This window comes from Sus scrofa, chromosome 6 (genome assembly GCF_054392235.1).
Source record: "Sus scrofa isolate SSC_HxYL_T2T_F1_AM1 chromosome 6, Sscrofa_HxYL_maternal_Yorkshire_Landrace_v2.0, whole genome shotgun sequence".
Lineage (NCBI taxonomy): Eukaryota > Metazoa > Chordata > Mammalia > Artiodactyla > Suidae > Sus > Sus scrofa.
This window is the reverse complement of record NC_139388.1, coordinates 148812179-148832013: the sequence shown is the minus strand read 5'-3', so window position 1 is coordinate 148832013 and position 19835 is coordinate 148812179. Positions and strand designations below refer to the sequence as shown.

Genomic DNA, 19835 nt, shown 5'->3' with positions numbered 1-19835 from the left:
TTTCCTTAGAGGTATTATTTCTGAACAGATAGCCTGAGAGACAACCCATCCTGAGAAGCACAATTCTCTATCCAGACAAAGGAAACATCTTCATTCAGGTTAAGACTCAAATGACATTTTGTCCATGAACTGAAATAATACTTCTTGGACACCTAGTGTGTGGGAGATTTTTTTTGTTTTGTTTTGCTTTTTTTTTTCCTAGGGCCACACTTGTGGCATGTGGAAGTTCTGCAGCTGCCGGCCTATGTCACAGCCACAGCAATGCCAGATATGAGCTGTGTCTGCGACCTACACCACAGCTCATGGCAATGCCAAATCCTTAGCCCACTGAGTGAGGCCAGGGATTGAACCTTATCCTCACAGACACTATGTCAGGTTCATAAACCACTGAGCCACAGAAGGAACTTCTCAGGAGATGTTTTTGAATTGGTAGCAGAACTGTAGCAGCAGGCCCAGAAGTCAGCTTTGCAAAATGAAAATCTGGGTAGTTGGAATGAGTGAATTAAATCGTTCTCCATGCCTGAGGTGGCATTACAGATGTTTTTCATAAACAGTCCTGAATAACCCACCTCTGCTATTAATACAAACCCAATGGTGGCATTTGCAGATGACTCGGTCCTTTTGTTTTTAGTGTGTAGCTCTCAGCAAAGAAGATGTGAGCTGCTGGGTTAGGATTACACCTGGGAAGCACACTGGTTTGCACAGGGGCCAAGTGTCCACAGTGGAGAATTCTGTAGTTTCAAATATCTAGGAAGCAAAGGAGTGGAAGTCTTGAGTCCTGAGTGAGGCAGCCCTCGGAAGCTGGCATCGTGTAGGTTCCTCAGGCGCTATGCTGTGACCTAAGGGACTGGAATCTTAAGGAGACGGCAGAGGGCCCACTGTCCTCAGGTGTGGTTATCTACTCATCCACTGGAGCCAAGGAGACAATTTGTTTAGATATAAGGTTGCAAGATAGTGGCCACTACCCAGAATGGTGTGTTCTCCCCTAAGGTAACTAACTCTTGGCTTTGCAATTTGGCTAAGAAGAGGGAATACTATGTGGTGCCTACATAGAGCTCTGGAAAACAGAGCTGTGGACAGCCCGGCATGTTTTTTTGCTTGTTTGTTTGTTTGTTTTTCCACAGCTAGACATTTTGGATCTTTTTTTTTTTTTCTTTTTTGGTCGCCCCACAGTAAATGGAGCTCCCAGGCCAGGTATCAGATCTGAGGCACAGCTGTGACCTAGGCTGCAGCTGTGGGAATATGGAATACTTTAACCCACTGCAATGGGCTGGGGTTGAATCTGTGTCCTGGCATTGCAGAGACATTGACAATCCCATTGAGCCACAGCAAGAACTTTATTTTTTTTAATTTAATTTTTATTTTATATTGGAGTATAGTTGATTTACAATGTTGTTCTAGTTCCAGGTGTAAGCAAAGTGATTCAGTTATACATAAATCCACTCTTTTTCATATTCTTTTCCCATATAGGATGTTACAGAACACTGAAAATAGTCCTCTGGCTCTACAGTAGGTAGGTCCTTGTTGATTATCTATTTTATATAAAGTTGTATGTATAAATGAAGCCCAAACTTCTAATTTATTCTGCCCCATCCCCATCTTTCCCATTTGGTAATCATAAATTTGTTTTCTATGCCTGTGTATTTGTTTCTCTTTTGTAAATAAGTTCATTTGCATTCTTCTTTAAATTCCACATATGATTGATATTATAAGATATTTGTCTTTCTCTGTCTCTTTACTTCACTTAGTATGATAATCTCTAGGTCCATCCCCACAGGGCTTTAATTATGGCTCTGACCAGTTTTTCTTTCTCTATGTTGAAAGTGAAAATAAACATTTTAAATATTTGGGTACAATCCACTACTGCAATTATTAATATTAGTAATGATAATACCAATACTACCTATCCTGTATTAAGTGCTTTTCAAAGGCCAGGCCTAGCTCTCTCACAACAGAGAGAAGGTATCTCCATGTTACAAGTTGGACCTAGTTTCATGCACTCACTCATGCCCTCACCAACCAGAAAACATGTACTGAACCTTTTCTACATGCAAGGCCCTGTGATGGTGCCTCACAACGTTTACCATCCACCACAACGAAGAAGGGGAAACACAATAAAAGTCACATTTTAATTTTGCTCACTTGAAATCGGTGAAGGAAAGGTGGCCCCTAAACCAGAGAGGAAGTGCTGTGCAGTACTAGCCTTTCAGCACATGGCGAAATGGGAAAAACATGTCTCATCAAATTCGTTTCTACTTCCAAACAAACTCCTGGGGTGGGGAGGGAATGGGATAGAGAATATACGAAGCTAAATGAAGAATGTGCAGGAGAGGAGAAAGCCCCAGCTTAGGGCTTCTTCCCTTTCCTGCAGCACTCCTTGCCTGGTTGCTGTCCTAGCTCTTCGTGCTTACCTATCCTGGAATAGCACTTGTAAAGCACTTACTTCTCTGTGTAATCAGACTCCTTACAGTCATAGTGTATCTTATCTTCCCCCCCTCCCCCGCGCCTCACCCTGTACCTGGAGCACTTTTAGGAACTCATTTACTTTGATTTAAATGAAGAGATGAATGGACAAAAGGGTGCATGATTTTCTCTTGGGCGACTCTCTTGTGCACATAAACATGGACACACAGATTCACACAGATGACAAAATCATGCAAATTCATATATATTCCCAGAGAGATGAGGACACTGTTCTCATCACTGAGGTCCTTCCTTTGTTCGTCCAGCCATCTTGTGTGGATGCCTCTTCCATCCCCACTTCTCTCCCAAGGCCGATTCTACCAGCTCAACCCCCTCCCACCACCAGCACCATCCAAGCCTCCCTCTGTCAGCTGACACAGGAGACAGTGATCACCTGACAAGCTAATCAACAGTATGCCTAGAACAAGACATCAGCAGCTTCTAGAAGTCTTGCTATTTTGACTCTATATGGCCCTTGTAGGGATTTTGCCCAGCATTTGCTGTCTATTAGGAGAAACTCTTCTTTGGGGGAATTTTCAGTGGGTGGGCAAGAGAGTAGTTGGCTCCGGAAAGAGACTCAGATAGGATCCAGATGTGAGGACTGTTAGGCTTTCTCGGTGTTCAGGTGTGATGTTCAGGTAGGCGCTCGGGAGCAGAGGAAGTAGCTTTGCAATGTGTCTTTACTATCCTAGACATTCTACTAGATGCTCACATGAGATAGCTCATCCACTCCTCATGAAAGTGAATATCTCCACATGGTGTTGTGATTCTCATTTTGCTAATGAAGAAGCTAAGGCTCAGAATGGAAGGGCACCTGCCTAAGACTATGAGTTAATAACTGATCACCTGAAGGACTATTCTGGTTTATAATGCAGGGCCATCAGATAAATTTCCCTTTTTTCCTTCCTAATGATATCTATTACATACTGGGAATTCAAAGATAGAGTAGAATCAGTCTTTGTCTTTATACATGTATATTAGAATATGAGAGAGTAGGAGTTCCCATTGTGGCTCAGTGGGTTAAGAACCCAACATAGTGTCTGTGATGACAGAGGTTCGATCCTTGGCCTCACTCAGTGGGTTAAGGATCAGGTGTTGATGCAAGCTGTGATGCGGGTCACAGCAACTGCCTGGATCCGGTGTTGCTATGGCTGTGGTGTAGGCCCACAGCTGCAGCTCTGATTTGACCCCTAGCCCAGGAACTTCCATATGTCACAGGTGAGGCTGTAAAAAGAAAAGGAAAAAAAAAAGAATATGAGAGAGTAATACAAAGTGCATACATTATTATGGTATCTGCAGAAATGCTCTAAAAGAAGTATAAGCAAATTTCTTGGAAAGTCATAAGGAGAGAACACTTCCCCAAATGCAGCACTTGAACTGGGTCTTAAAAGGATAGTATTATTTCATTAACAAGAGTTGATCTGTCAGGGAGGAAAAACTTTTCTTCTACCCTCTTATGTTCAGTGATTGAAAGGCTATGAATTGAACTGACACAAAGAAAGATTAGCATGAGAAAGGACAAATTTTATTCACATATATGAGAACTCACAAAATAACCTGACTCTAAATCAATAAGCCCTTTCATGGATTAAACATGGATGCAAAAGGTGCCATCCAAAAGGGTGCAGGTGATGCAGACCCCATGATTTAAATGCCTCCCCAAAGAGAAAGGAAGTAAAGACCCTCATTGCCACCGGCAGTCTCAGCACTAGCAAGGCAATTAGGAAAGATAGATGAATCCCCAGAGAGCTGGCAGTGGTCAGTATGGTGCCAGCTGCAAATGGAGTGCCCAGGTTTCCACATTTCTGTTCAGCTGACTATGAATTCTCAGGGTCCCCAGCCCGAGAGCTGGCTGCCTACACATGCAGGTCCAGCAAATACACTCCATGGCAGGAGGAAACTCAGAACAAACACGCTCTCACTAAATCCAAGCCAAGGTCTCAGGACACAAAATGAGACAAATAGAACAGAGTAGCAACCTTGCAAAGGAGAGGATCTATAGCCAAGGGTAGTCAAAACTGAGAGTCACCCAAGTGTCCCAATGCTCCAAAACTAGTTCTTTCAAGTGTGTTCTCCTGCCAGTCTAAAGTTACAAAGAAAAGACCAGAGTTCCTGCTGTGGCACAATGGGATTGGTGGTGGACTCAGGTTTGATCCCTGGCCCAGCACAGTGGGTTAAGTATCCAGCGTTGCCACAGCTGCAGCTTGGATTTAATCCCTGGACTGGGAACTCCATCTGACATGGGGTAGCCAAAATAGAAAAAGAAAGAAAAGACAAAGAGAAGCTCTTATTACCCCTCTTCTTATTCAAATGGACTCCAGGAAGAAATCCAGGAGATAGTCTAGTAAGGAAAGCTTACCCTTGCCAGCTTCATCAGAAGTCCTATGGTCTCTTGGCTTCCATCTCTGGATCAAGCCAGAAGTCCCAACCATCCCATCTGGTTGCCAGACTGTCAGGGAGGAAAAATTTTTCTTCTACCCTCTTAAGTTAGGTCCCTAGAAGCATGCAAATTAAACGGAAAAAAGACAGATGAACAAGAGGAAAAAAAAAACAAACCGATTTTCATTCACCCATGTACAATGCTCAGGAGAGTTTGCAAAAAAATTAAGCCAAGGAGGTGGTTAGAATTTGAGGCTTATGTATTATTTTAATAGGAGAAGGGGAAGAGGAGAAGGACACTTACTGGAAAACAAATGATTTTAAGGAAAGATAAATAAGCCCTTAGGAGAACACAGGAGATGCGATGGTTTTGCAACAGTCTCTTTAGGTGTGGTACTGATTTCTATTTGTCAGTGACAAGAGCCAGACTCTCCTGGTTGTTCCCAGGAAGGGAATTTATGACAACTGAGTTCTCTTGAGTTCTTACGGGAGGGTCCACTCTTAGAAAGACAAGGGAGAGAAGGAAAAAAGACTTTTCAAATGCCATCAGCTCAACATAATTTTTAATGCTACAGTGGAATATTCTGGGCCTCTTCATTGAAGAGAAAGGTGATAATGTCTTAATACTTATTTCTGCCTTGTGAAAAATATGCCAGGAATATATCTTAACTGAAGCAGGATGTTTTGACAGTCCTTTTGACTCCCTGGCATTTGAAGACCCAAAAAAGCCAATTATTAGTTTCAAAGCTGCTGCTTCTTCTTCTTCTTTTGTTCATCACTTCGCCGTATTATCTTACCCACTATTCCCTGACCCTGAGATCAGAGGTGAACTGGGTATGAGGGATAGACATAAAGGTCCTTGGTTTGCAAATGATAATTGACAAATTTACTTGATTTTTATGTTAAAAGTCTAAAAGCTTAGTTTTTTTCTTCTTTTTTAAGGTCATATAAGTACTAAATGTCTATGGCATTACAAATATTTACGTTCTCATCTTTTAAGCTATGGAGGAATGTCTTTTTGTCTTCCAGAGATTCTGACCTCAAAGTAACATGACCTAGTAGATTGACAGGGCCGTTTAAAGTAAAATTCTCGAGTTCCCACTGAGGCTCAGTGGAAACGATTCTGACTAGTATCCATGAAGATGTGGGTTCACATCCTGGCCTGCCTCAGTGGGTTAAGGAACCAGTGTTGCCACGAGCTGTGATGTAGGTCACAGATACAACTTGGATCTGGCATTGCTGTGGCTGTGGCATAGGCCTGCAGCTGCAGCTCTGATTCGACCCCTAGCCTGGGAACTTCCACATGTCCCAGGTACAGCCCTAAAAAATGAAATGAAATAAAATAAAATAAAATAAAATTCTGAAAGGGCTGTATCTAAGGCTCATAATATAGATAGGTTTATGCAATACAAATAGGGAGTAGGATGTAAGAATAAATTTCTGGTTTCTCACATCCAGGAAGGAGCCATGACCCTGGCTTACAAATCTTGGGCTCCAAAGTGGAATGATGAATTTTCTAAGAAGAAACACAGGTTTGGATTTAACTATTGGAAAATGAGGGCAGCAACACATCAAAAGGGGACCCCTGGAGTGAGAAGCATTAAAGATAAATTTTTTCTGGAACTATAAGAGCCTTGGATTTTAACATGTTCTACAACTGACATCCAATGAGCCTTCGGGGAATGAAAATACAGCACTTTTTAAAAATATATCTTAGGCTAGTAGAGAAAATAAAAATACAATATTATTAGATTTTTAAAAAATTTTAGGTGTAATAACCTCCTAATAATCTAACCTAGTAAACATTCTTAAAATTCTTTCTTTAAAAAGGAATAATAACCATTATAAGTATGGTAATTGGTATTTTCATGACTTCTAAGAGCCTTTTCATGGATATTTCATTTGAAAGCAATAGTATCAAGTTAGTATTTTCACTGATGACTTGTAAATCGGCAAGTCTAAAGAAATAGGCCAGTGTTTGAAAACAGGTTTTGCAAATTAATCTTCTTCCTGATGACAGTGTTTAAATATGAATTTATAACGCAAGTTCTTTCTTGTAAGAGTGCAAAAAAAAGATATTTCACAATAAAGTGAAAATTAAAAATGAAATAAAAATATACAATAGGACCACCGATAGCCTCTAAAGAGTACTTGTGGAAATTTGAAGAAAGCCCTCTTTCTTTCTATTTATTTATTTATTTAGTTAGTTAGTTAGCTAGTTAGTTTAATTTTCTGGCCACCCTGTGGCTATGGAGTTCCTGGGTCAGGGATCAGATCGAAACTGCAGTTGTGCCCTATGCTGTAACTGCAGCAATGCTGGGTCCTATAACTCACTGTGCCTGACCAGGGAGTGAACCTGTGTCCTGATGCTGCAAAGATACCCACCCCCATTGTGCCACAGCCAGAACTCTTCTTTTGAATGTACTTAATAAGGACACAGAGCAGACAGATTGGCAGGAGACACCTGGGCTGGATTTCAGGTCCAATGCTCCTTCAACTGAGTGGCCTTGTACAAGGCACAAACTGCAAAAATATGTTGCTATTTGTGTACATGTACAAACACACACACACACACACACACACACACACATGCATAGACTGTCTCTGAGAAGATATACAAGGAACTGGTAACAGTGGGTATTTCTGGGGAGGAGAACTGGGTGAGGGTAAGAAGCAGGAATGTTTCTTTGAATACACTTTGGTGCTCTCTGAATAGCATATTATTGTATGTGTGCATTACTGATTAAAAATAAAATAGGAGTTCCCATCGTGGTGCAGTGGTTAACGAATCTGACTAGGAACCATGAGGTTGCGGGTTTGATCCCTGCCCTTGCTCAGTGGGTTAAGGATCTGGCATTGCCGTGAGCTGTGGTATAGGTCGCAGACTCGGCTTGGATCCCACGTTGCTGTGGCTCTGGAGTAGGCTGGTGGCTACGGTTCCAATTAGATCCCTAGCCTGGGAACCTCCGTATGCCACAGGAGCGGCCCAAGAAATGGCAAAAAAAAAAAAAAAAAAAAAAAAAAGATAAAAAAAGATAAAAATATTACTGGAATTTTTATTTTAAAGTAGAGAATAAAACAAATGCACAAATGAGTCAAAAATCACAGATACCATCCACCTCACATCAGTCAGAATGGCCATGATTAAAGATGGTTCCTATCACAACCCTGGGTCGAAAAGATTAATTTGGTTTATAATGTTTATATAATGTTTATAGTATTAAAAGAGAGCAAGATGGTGGGTTAATAAAAATTTTGGTGCCAAAAGAAAAAGTATAAATAACAAACACTGGAGGGAGTGTAGAGAAAAGGGAACTCTCCTACACTATTGGTGGGAATGAAAATTGGTACAACCACTATGGAAAAGAGTGTGGAGACTCCTCAGAAAACTAAAAATAGAACTACCATATGATCTAGCAATCCCACTCCTGGGCATATATCTTGACAAAACCATAATTCAAAAAGATCCATGCACCCCTATATGTACAGCAACGCTAGTCACAATAGCTAAGACATGGAAACAACAGAGATGTTCATCAACAGATGAATGGATAAAGAAGATATGGTATATGTAGGCAATGGAATACTACTCAGCAATAAAAAGAACATAATAATGCCATTTGCAGCAACATGGATGGACCTAGAGGTTATCATACTAAGTGAAGTAAGTCAGAAAGAAAGACAAATACCATGCAAATCACATATATGTGGAATCTAAAATATGACATAAATGAACCTATCTACAAAACAGAAAACAGACTCAGACATAGAGAACAGATTGTGATTGCCAAGGGGGACGGGCAGGGAGTGAGATGGACTGTGAGTTTGGGGTTAGTAGATACAAACTATTACCTTTAGAATGGATAAGCAATGAGGTCCTTCTGTATAGCAAAGGGAAGTATATCCAATCTCCTGGGATAGACTATGATGGAAAAGAATATAAAAAAGAATGTGTGTGTGTGTGTATATGTGTATATATATATGTATATATTTATAACCGAGTCACTTTGCTGTACAGCAGAAATTGGCACATTGTAAATCAACTATACTTTAATAAAGTAATTAACTTAAAAAAATCCTAGGAGTTCCTGTTAAGACTCAGCAGGTTAAGAATCTCACTAGTAGAGTTCCTGTTGTGGCTCAGTGGTTAATGAATCTGACTAGGAACCATGAGGTGGCAGGTTCGATCCCTGGTCTCGCCCAGTGGGTTAAGGATCTGGCGTTGCCGTGAGCTGTGGTGTAGGTCGCAGACGCTGCTTGGATCCAGGGTTGCTGTGGCTCTGGCATAGGCCAGTGGCTATAGCTCCTATTAGACCCCTGACCTGGGAACCTCCATATGCCGTGGGTGTGGCCCTAGAAAAGACAAAAAGACCAAAAAAAAAAAAAAAAAAAAAAAAAAAAAAAAAAAAAAAAACCAAAAAAACCCAAAAAGAATCCCACTAGTATCCATGAGGATATGGGATATGGGTTTGATTCCTGGCCTCGCTCAGTGAGTTGGGGATCTGGCATTGCTGTGGCTGTGGTGTAGATTGAATATGCGGCTTGGATTTGATCTTGCTGTGGCTGTGGTGTAGGCCAGGAGCTGCATCTCAGATTCCACCCGTAGCATGGGAACTTCTGTATGCGGCCCTAAAGAAGAAAAAATAAAATAAAATAAAATCACAGGTAGCATGTAATGAAAGTGCTTTGATATTGAAAGTGGCCACGTCTGGGGGATCAGGAAGGAAGTGGTGTTGGTCATCTGTCTGGGGGTGGAGGGCTAAATACAATTTCATTTAACAAACAGTAGGCATCCTGAAGGAGGCATTTTGCAAGGAAGGAGAATGGTAAAAGCAAAGGTCAGAGGTTAGCAAGGGGATCAACCTCCTGGAGAACTCAGTAGGCCTATTTTCGGCATAGTGGGTCTGCTCAGGGAGGGTGGGAGAGGTGGCAGAAGTCTGGAGTCCAAATGTGGAAGACCTTGGTTTCTAGGCTGAGGTATAAGGGTTTGCATAACTGATAAAAAAGAAAGAACTGTAGCTGGAGATGACATCAAACAAGAGTTTATATAGAGTGGTTTTTCTTGAAAAAAGGAAATTAAAATAAAACTGTTTGTTAGATTAGCAAATATTGGCAATACAGGAGTTCCTGATGTGGCTCAGTGGTTAACGAATCTGACTGATATTCACGAGGTTGTGGGTTTGATCCCTGGCCTTGTTCAGTGGGTTAAGGATCAGGTGTTGCTGTGAGCTGTGGCGTAGGGTACAGATGAGGCTTAGATCTGGCATTGCTGTGGCTGTGGTGCAGGCTGGCAGCCACAGCTCTGATTTGACCCCGAGCCTGGGAACCTCCGTATGCCGCCGGTGAGGCCCTAAAAAAAAAAGACAAAAAAATATATTGGCAATACAATATCAGTGGCAATATTTTATGAATTATCTGAGGTTGCAGATACCTTTGAAACCTTTTTTTTTTTCCCAATTTTTTCACACTAAGTAGAAATCTTATTGAATTTTAACTGCACTAGAACCTAAAAACTTTAAATCCCAACTCTGCTAAGTAAGAAAACTATGACATAACAATAAATAAGATCGAGGGGGGGAATGCACCCATTAATGACACCCCCAAAAAAAACTGGAATCAGAAAACATGATTCTCTGGATTATAGGTCAGGTTTTGTGTGAGTATGAGGCAAATGAAAATAGACTTCCAACCCTGAGATTGTGAATTTCTGTACTGTATAAGTTTCTCTTTTTAAATTCTTAAACATATTAATTTAAAATTTTGTGTGCACAAATGCTTTTCATAGGTTATTTTCAGAAAATGAACTGTGGATATTATATATAGATTCTAGAGGAATGGAAAATATATTTAAATTAAAATGAAAAGCTTAAATTGCATAGATGTGAATGAAATGCTTCATAGAAGGTATCCATAGAAACCACTTAAAATAAAGAGAAATGTTAATTCTCTTTGTAAATTGAGCTCCCAGAATCAAAATGAGAGTGAGGCATTTAGTGTAGGTGCAAATACACTTTGGCCTTATCTATGTGAAACACACTAATTGCAATTATATTTTTTTGGCCATGGTCTCAGCTGATAGTCACAATCAATTTATGGCCATATAGTTCATGGATTCAGCTAGTAAAACAGCTAAGCTTCACTGGCCCAACTTGTTGATTTAATCCAGTGTTTGACCAGGGAACTATCACTGTGGTGTCCCAACCTTTCAGCAGTCTCTTGACTACACAAGAAATTAAATTTCAACTACCACTTTATAGAGCTTATGTAAGCCACCTGGGAACACCATTAAAAATAATTTGTGGAGGAATAAATTTTCCTATGCGAAGATCCCAAGAAAAGTCTCCATTTTCTGCATTCTATTCTAGGCCTGAGCACAGGCAGACATGTTTTAGGTTGCTACATTCACAATGCTTGGAATTCAATGTTCTGATTTGTAAAGTCAAAAGTAGTTCATTATAGAACTACCTATAACTGGAAGGAGTTGAAAGTAGAACAAATTAAGAAGACGTATAACCAGAAAATACCTACATTTTACCTATAAATGATGTCACTGAAATGATGCTCATTTCAGAAAAGCTAACTTCATTATTACTAACCAAGAAAACTCATTATTGCTCACTGCATAGTTTTTTTCTATTCCTCCCCTGTTACAGGTAGTTCTAAAATGACCTACTTTTGACTTTAGTTATTTCATAATCCAGTTGATGTTCCCGAGACCTGCGGTTTGTTATGGTCTTATACATTCTCAGACATTTTGGCCACAAAATGTCTTTATACTCCTAAGAATTATTGAGGAGTCAAAGAGATATTTTTAATGTGGATTATATCAACCAATCTTTACCATATAAGAAGTTACATTGAGGCATTTAAAAATATTTATTTTAAAATAATTCATATGTTAACATAAATAATTTTATGGAAAAACAAATATATTTCCCCAAATTAAAAAAAAAAAAAATCAGAGCGAGGCATGACATTGTTTAACATTTTGCAAATCTCCTTAATGTCTGTGTCTGCATTCCATCTGTTGCAGTATCTCACTTCATGTAGCCTCTGGAAAACTGAATAAAAAAGGCGTGAATATCTTAGTATTATCATGAAAATAGTTTCAACCTGAACGAGTATTGGTTATCCCCAGGGGTTTCAACAACACTTTGAAAACTCACTGTGCACACTATGATAAATATGCAAAATTATTACACAGCTAAAGGGCAACATGGTTTTCAGGTCTGAAGTCCTTCCCATACATCCCAGAGAAGAGCCTTTACTTATTTTACTGTTTAAGGAAATTGATAACAGTAATTGTTTATTGCAAGGTCTCTTCTTATTTTACCTTCTCTGCATTTCAGGAAATACTCACCAGGTACTAGTGAATTCAGTTTTCAAATTTAATAGTAATTGATATTAACTTTCCTCATTAGTACTGAAGTATTTTAGAGCTAGAAATGTTGAAAGAGAAACCCACAACATCATCTGATCAAATACGAGATGGGGACCACTGGTTGTATGCAAAACAATGTAGGTGAGATAACTTTAGGTAGTACACCAGTCAAACATTAAATAATATTAAGTAAGGGATTGAGAAAGTTGTCTCTTGGATTCTCTCCCCATGGGGTTACATTGAGGGGAAGTTTCAGCTGATTTGTTAGTATGTCCTTTGTATACTTTAACTAACTTGCGGTGTCTTCAAGGAGCTTGAATATTTTCCAATTTAATAATAGGGTTAGCCTAAGTCTTAGAGCCTTAAGCAAGCAACAATATCTAGCTAGAATTTAATGGCATTGTTTTTTTATCATTTTATTTTTAATTACTACTATATTTAGAGCAAACCCTTTTGGTTTTTAATTTAATAACATTTAATTTAAAAACATTTGGTTTTAAAAAGTGCATTGATATAAAGAAAAAAGTTATTAAATAATAGTATGAATGGTATGAGTAATAAAATAATGCCTGAGGTTGGGAGGGGGAAACTGAATTAATTCTATCCTTAATTTTTTGCAGGGAGGGAAATCAAGGCGCAGAGAAAACTGACTTGCTTTAGGTGGCCATAGTCAGAGACTTCAACTCTGGCCTCCTTACTCTCAATCAAGAGCTCTTTCTACTACAGCATAACGGGTGCTAATGTCTAACATTAAACATTTCAGTCTTAGAGCCTGCCCCTGAAGTCAGACAAATCCAGGTTAAAACTCCTGCGCCATTCTGGGCTAGCTGTGTAATCTTGGACAGACTTCTTAGCATCCATCTCTTCAGCTTCTTTACTTATGAAGTTGACATAATCTCTATTTCACCTTAACATTTTGTCAATATTAAATGAGACAATATTTTAAATGGTTTGAAATAGCTCCTGGCACTCAATAGACAGAGTTATTTTTATTAACTGAAGTTACTCTTCGTGAACTGCAGAGCATTTGGAGCAAAAGAATCTTCATAGCCAGGGCTTGGCTCCAGTGTTTGTGAACTGCATCTGCCACTTGGATCCTTACTTAATTAAAGGCTAGAAATCATTGCATTTCTCTGGAACAGGCTTATACGCCTTGGGTTGCAGGAAAGGACGGTTAAATGTGTTAACTGGAAAACTTATGCAACCAAGGGTTAAAATAGCCTTGAAGCTAAAACCAAAGAATTCTGGCCTCTGGTGTGTGATGCAAAGCCAAGAGTGTTTGCCTTTGTGAGCACAGGAATGCTGGTGAGCCTTGTTTGTTGTGGAAACTGACATGATCAAAGTGAGGAGAATTAAAACGATCCATCAGAATAACAGTCAAGGCTGTATATGAGCTCCCCAGACACCCTTGAACCTGAAGTCTCCCATGGAGGACAGACAAGCCAGCTGACAGCAGCTGGGAAGAAACAAAATGCATCTCTCTAAGCAGAGGAGTGCAGCTGGGAGATAAAGACCTTGGGTGGGCACTCTAGATGAGGGTTCAGATTTGGCAGACAGAATAGTGAAACGATATGCTGACCTTGTGGTCTTTAGGATTGTGCAACACCAAGGTTGTGGTTTTCAGGTGTCAGATTTTAGAGTGGAATTACTAAGTGAGGCAGGCACTTGTAGAATTAAAGCTTTTGGGGGTGGGGAAACCATGCTAATTGAGATGAGATTCTGTGCCAATTGCACTGGAGTGTTCTAAGGCATGATGTCATGCTTCTTAATTTATCAAATGTTGAAACATTCTTATTATGATTAAGTAGAATTAAGGGTCCCTAAGTGGATGGCATGATTTCGGATTGTTTGCTCACTTAATCCTTTATCCCGGGATGAAAATTAATAAAACTCTTCGATATTCTACAAAGTATGAAATGACCTTGGCGCCCCAACTGTTGCTTAATTACAATGCCTAATCAAGGAATCTACAGAATCATAAAAAAGAAAGGTTGGATAAGATTTTAAGGAAGTCCAGTCCTGCTCACATATTTTAGAGATGTGGAAACTGAGGACTGGAAAAAGGAAATGACTTGCTCAATACTACACAGAGTCTTCTGCTTTGCATGTCAATGCTTGCCTGTTGCCATGCCAAAGAATCCCCAGCAAACAGACTACTGGCCTAGAATAATGTCCAAATGGAGACAGAGTCCCTTTCTGGGCATCTGTAATTTGAAATGCTGCAGGAGTTATCACTCTGTTTTTATTTTTGAAAACTATAATAAGGATCCTGCTTTTTGTTTTCTTTTTTGTGTATATTGCTTATCTTTTAATCTCTATTCCTCCCAGGGCATTTTTTCACCAGGACTCCTGAACAGAAGTAGGTAGGTAAATGTAGAATGAGGATTTTATAAAGATCACTAATATACCCAATACTGAGCCCAATGAGATAATTTAGTAATCAACATACCTTATGTTGAGCCCTTTGCAAATCACAAAGCGCTTTTTATTCTCTCCTTCTATTAATCCCTACACAGTCATATGAGGGAGGCAGAGCGGTTATTATTATCATCCGTCTTACGGAGGCACTAAGTGAGACCAAAGGAGCCCAGCGACTTGCCCCGCGGCGCACAGCCCCAGAGCAGCTGAGTAGAGAGCCCCGGGGCGGGTTTCAGCTCCTCAGGACCCTCGATTTAGGCGCCTCTCACGGCGGCATGCAGAGCACAACCGTGGATCCTCCGGGGTACATGCTCTGAACTCTAGATTTGGTGGACGTTTCAGGAAATTCTGCAAAAAGGCAGGCTAAGAATCTAGGAGGATCGCAGAGAAATGCTCAGACGGTGCGGGGGAGGGGAAGGCAGTCCGAAGATCTTGCATTTAAAAAGGTAAGAATTAGGGAAAGGTTTCCATCAGCAGACCTCTGAGATTAAATCCCAGAAAGAGGCTCCTACTTGTCCGTTTTCGGGTCTCCCAGCAACTGCTTCCTCAAGGAAAACGTCTGAGGATTGCATTTCTGGTCATCTGCCTTGCTGGAGCACCTTTGCCCCTAAAAAAGGCAGGCTTTGGGCTCACTTCGTTTCCAGGCCTGGCGCCATTCGGCGCGGAGTGGGGGAGAGCCTGCCGGCCTCCTGCGGAAAAGCATGGGGATGGGGCGGGGGGGAAAGTAGGCCTTGCATCAAAGCAATCAGGGAAACCTTGGGGGCGGGGGCGGGGGCTGTAAGAGCTATTGGCCTGCTTCTCTTCTCAGACGCGGCTTTGCCTTAACTCATTTCCTGCCTGGGCCCTAACCCAGGTCCTGCTCATTCCTACCCTTCCAGATTCACCCCGTACTTAGCATCTCTAAAGTAGGGAATCAGAAAAAGCAAGCTGGGCCCCGTGGGTTTCTGTTTGTCTTTGGAAACCACTTATGGAGCAAGAAGTGGGGCCCACAAATGTGGACCCATCAAGAATGACCCCCACCCCATCCCACCCCCCGACTCCAGTTGAGTTACCAAATGAGGCCAATTCATTCTCTGGAATGTAGCAGCCCGGGCAATGATGATTGATACTGACAGGGAAGCTTTCATGTAGCAATATCCCCGGCCACCGGCTGTGAGGCAAAGAGAAAGAACTCTCTGGAATTCACAACATTCCCCCTCCAATTAATCCCCAGCCACCCCGCTGTGTGTGAATGGGTTGTGCTGGGGATTCGTAGCTGTGATGCCGGGGATTTGCTGATTCCTTTGAGCCCCCTGAGGAGAGGTGATATGGAGAGCAGATAATCAGCATGCAGCGCTGAGGCGAGGTAATGAATTGGCTCGGCTGGGCCTGGCTTCACTATTTGTACACTTTTAGGCACCTCGGAAACCGGGTTTGCAGACAAAACCTGTGCTGAGGGGCCCTCAAACCCCGACCTTTTGTGGGCCTGGATGGCTGCTGTCTCTCCTGCTGGCTTAAGATGGAAGCCTTGTCTCAGGAAGGAGGAGCCAGAGGCGAAAGGAAGGAGCCCTGATTCTCACCTGGTGGGGCCTGCCCGGTACCTCTCCTGCCTCAGTCACACGTTCACCCCAGTCATGACTGGCTTTAACTCTTTTCATTCTACTGAATTGCAGTTTTCAGTCTAAGTCCACTGCCTCTCAAAATGCTGTTTATTTTTCACTCACAGCTCCAGGTTCACCTCTGTGAGACCATACCCATTGTCAAGGACATGTTTTCAAAACATTGTGACAGCCCACTGCCCAATGCGAGTTCTTTTTCTTTTTCTTTCTTTTTTTTTTTAGGGCTGCACTCACGGCATGTGGAAGTTCCCAGGCTAGGGGCGGAATCGAATCAGATCTACAGCTGCTGGCCTATGCCACCACAGCAACGCCAGATCCTTAACCCACTGAGCGAGGCCAGAGATTGAACCTAGGTCTTCATGGATACTAGTCAGGTTTGTCACTGCCGAGCCAAAATGGGAACTTCTCCAACGTGAGTTCTGATTTGCTGAAGCGTCTGTCTGTGTCCTTTTCAGTACCTCCCTTAGTGCTAAGAAAATAGTAATAATAGTGCCTGACTAAAAAGCAAAACAAAACTAACACTTATTGTGCACTTACTCTGTGCCAGGCACTGGAGTTTATATGTATTATCATATTTAATCCACACAGCAACTGCTGAAGGAAGTGCCATTCTCTGTTTCATTTCACAGGGAGATAAAAAGGCTCCAGAGTTCCTAACCCGCTTGGGGCCATTGACTGGAAGCACTAACGCAGAAGTAGGTGGAGTCACATTCCCTCCTCACCATCTCTGGGTCCCCCAACCCTTGTCTTTGTTTAGACTCTCATTGCTTCTCACCAGGTGTATCTGCCACAAAGCTTCTGGCTTCCAAGCATGCAGACCCTCAGCCCCCTCCACATTGTAGCCAGGGGATCTCTCTGAGAGCCCCCGACAGTCCACTCTCCTGCCTAAACTTCTTAAACGTTCTCCACAGCGTCCAGAAGAAAGTTCAAACTCCTCAGCTTAGCACACAAGCCCCTTTATGATCTGGCACCTGGAGAGAATTAAAGAAAGATTGAGGCGATAATCCTAGTCACCTCTTGGGGGAGTTTGCTGGGTGGGGCTGTGAGGAGGGCCTCTTTTACTCAGACCCTGGAGTCTACTTGTGGGCCTGGCTACCTGAGGGCACTTCCCACTCTGACCCTGCCCCTGTCATTCTTGGCAATTACCACTCTTTACTTGCCTTCCCAGGTCCCTCTTCTTTCATTTAGAGCTGAAGGCATTGCATACAGCATTTTGCTCCTGGTTCTGCTAATGAAGGGAATTCAAGATGAGCACTTGGGTTCTTGAGGGTTTTTGTTGCCAGGAACCACAGAACACTAGACAAACACTATGACTATATCTCTAGCTAGTCTATGCTCAGTGTCAACCAATCTGCATTTTTATACCTTGCATGTCCAGAAATTACCTTTAATACACAACATTTGGATTTTCCTCCATCTGCTGACAAATGAACCATTAAGTTCTACCATGGGCCTTGCTTGCCAGTCAGTGTTCAGTTTTAGCAACAGCCTCTTTGTTTTCTTATTACACTTATTGAAGGATTTCATTATAAGATGTTGCTATTTTATAAAAACACACAATTTGTTTCATAAAACAAATAATCAACATTCTATCAACTAATGCTTATTGAGAGACTATTACAAGTATGGAGGGAATAGTGGTGAACAGGATGGTTAAAGTCCCTGCATTATACTGAGAAAGACAATGTGCAATAAATAAATATGCAAGAGCATGGTTAGCAACATAAGAAATAAAACCGGGTGATGTAACAGAGAAGTGGTAGGGGCTGTTTTGGATTACTCAGAGGAAAGGCTTTCTAAGCAAGTGACATTTGAGCTGAGATCTGAATGGTTGGAAGGATCCATCTGTACAAAAATCTAGATTTAGAGCATTCAGGCAAGTGCCAAGGAGAGAGGTGGAGATAAGCTGGCCTTCTCTGAAGACACAAGGATGCTAGGAGGGCTGAGGTATTTTGAGTGAGCAGGGGATGAGGTGGGAGATTAGGTAGGAGATGTGAGCAAACAGATTTTTAAGATCTTGTAGGTCAGTGGCTTTCAAACTTTTAATGTGACCCATAGTAAGAAATGTATTTTATGTTACAGTTTACTACACACACACACACACACACACACACCTGAAAGAGAAGTTTCATGAAATAATATTTATCCTTACTACATGCAATAAACTTTGATATTTTCTATTTAATTAATTAGTTTAATTTATTTATTTCTTCTTCTTCTTTTTTTTTTGGCTGTGCTTGTAGCATGTGGAAGTCCCTGGGCCAGGGACTTAACCCTTGCCACAGCTGTAGAGCCACAGCAGTGGTAATGCTGGATCCTTAACCTGCTGAGCCCCAAGAGAACTACTATTTTACCTTAAGATGCTGATCCTTACCTAGTACATTGGTTTCACAACCTAGTAATGGCTTTGTTTGGAAAGCTCTGTCCTAGATTATAGTAAGGAGTTTGGGTTTTATTTTCGGTATAATTAGAAACCTTTGGAAAGTTGTAAGCAGAAGAGCAGCATGACCTTATCTACATTTTTTAAAACTGACTTCGTGGTCTAGAAAGAAAATAGTACAAAGGTGGGTGAGAGTAGCCACAGGGAGACAAGTTAGAAAGCTGTTGTATTTCACCTAGAGGAGAAACAATAGTGGCTTGGACTAGAGTGGTAGCAGAAGAGACTGAGAAAGGTGGATAAATACTATACAATTTGGAGGTAAAGCCAACTTTGGATATGGAATGTGAAGAAGAGAAAGGAGACAAGTACGACCCCAAGAGTTGTTTGGTTATTTTTAGAAATGAGTGGTGTAGACCTTTGCTAAATTGAAAATTCGGGGAATGGTTACAGTTTGGAGAATGGGAACTTTTGTTTTGGATAATTCAAGTTTAGAGTATCTATACCTACTATATATTTTATGGGACATGTTAGGTAGGGAGTTAGACATACCGGTAAGCGTGCTTTGGGGAAAGATCAGAGCTGTGACGAAACTTTAAGAGGCAGTGGCACATGGATATTATTTAAAGCCATGGGCTTACAAATATTTACCTGGAGAGAGCGTGTAGCTAGAGAAGAGCAGTAGGCTTCCTACTTTCCACTTTCTGGACCACACCAACATTAATAGGTCTGGCAGAATACTTCCATTCTGAAAGTGATGCTTCCTGTAGCAAAGTGGAACATGAAAAATCAGTAGATATACTGAATCTCAAGTAGTCATCCACTGGACTTGAGGTGGACAACTATTAAATTACAGAAGAAAAACTAAATGTGTGAATATAAATGACATACTGGCGATAGACCATCTAAAGTGTAATTAGGAGTTTTATGATGCATTTAATTTCCTGGGGATAGAACACCTCTCACATTGTTTTCATGATTTTGTATTGAATTTTTACCCATGCAACTTTGTTGTCTGCCGTTTTTTAGGAATTCTTTACAGAAGTAGGGGGATATCTACGTCATAGAATTTGTTCTTTGACTCTCTCTAGTTAATGTTCTTATTCCTTCACATCTATGGTAGATGTTCTTGCTGAAGGAGTTTATACTCTCATTCAATCTAACTTTTCTTCCTGGAGCTGAAACACATCTATTTTCACCTCCCTTCGTAAAGGAGACT

At 41.1% G+C, this 19835-nt stretch overlaps 2 long non-coding RNA genes across 6 annotated transcripts in view; one reads left to right on the top strand and one right to left on the bottom strand.

Moving 5' to 3' along the window:
• Positions 1–19835, bottom strand: part of LOC146402867 (uncharacterized) — a 156906-nt gene that overhangs the window by 10026 nt on the left and 127045 nt on the right. Inside the window, exons 2-4 of one of the 3 annotated variants that reach the window (XR_014808007.1) lie at positions 19268–19380; positions 15694–15791; positions 11745–11903 (exon numbers count right to left, since the gene is read on the bottom strand). This is a non-coding gene — a long non-coding RNA (uncharacterized LOC146402867). Of the gene's footprint in view, positions 1–8694; positions 9472–11744; positions 11904–15693; positions 15792–19267; positions 19381–19835 lie in introns of those variants that run through there. The other 2 variants (XR_014808008.1, XR_014808010.1) reach the window with 2 other exon arrangements.
• The window catches only part of LOC106509878 (uncharacterized), a 131986-nt gene continuing 127043 nt past the window's right edge, over positions 14893–19835 (top strand). For all 3 annotated transcript variants that reach the window (XR_001307839.3, XR_014808015.1, XR_014808014.1), the window contains exon 1: positions 14893–15087. This is a non-coding gene — a long non-coding RNA (uncharacterized LOC106509878). The remainder of the gene's footprint in view (positions 15088–19835) is intronic.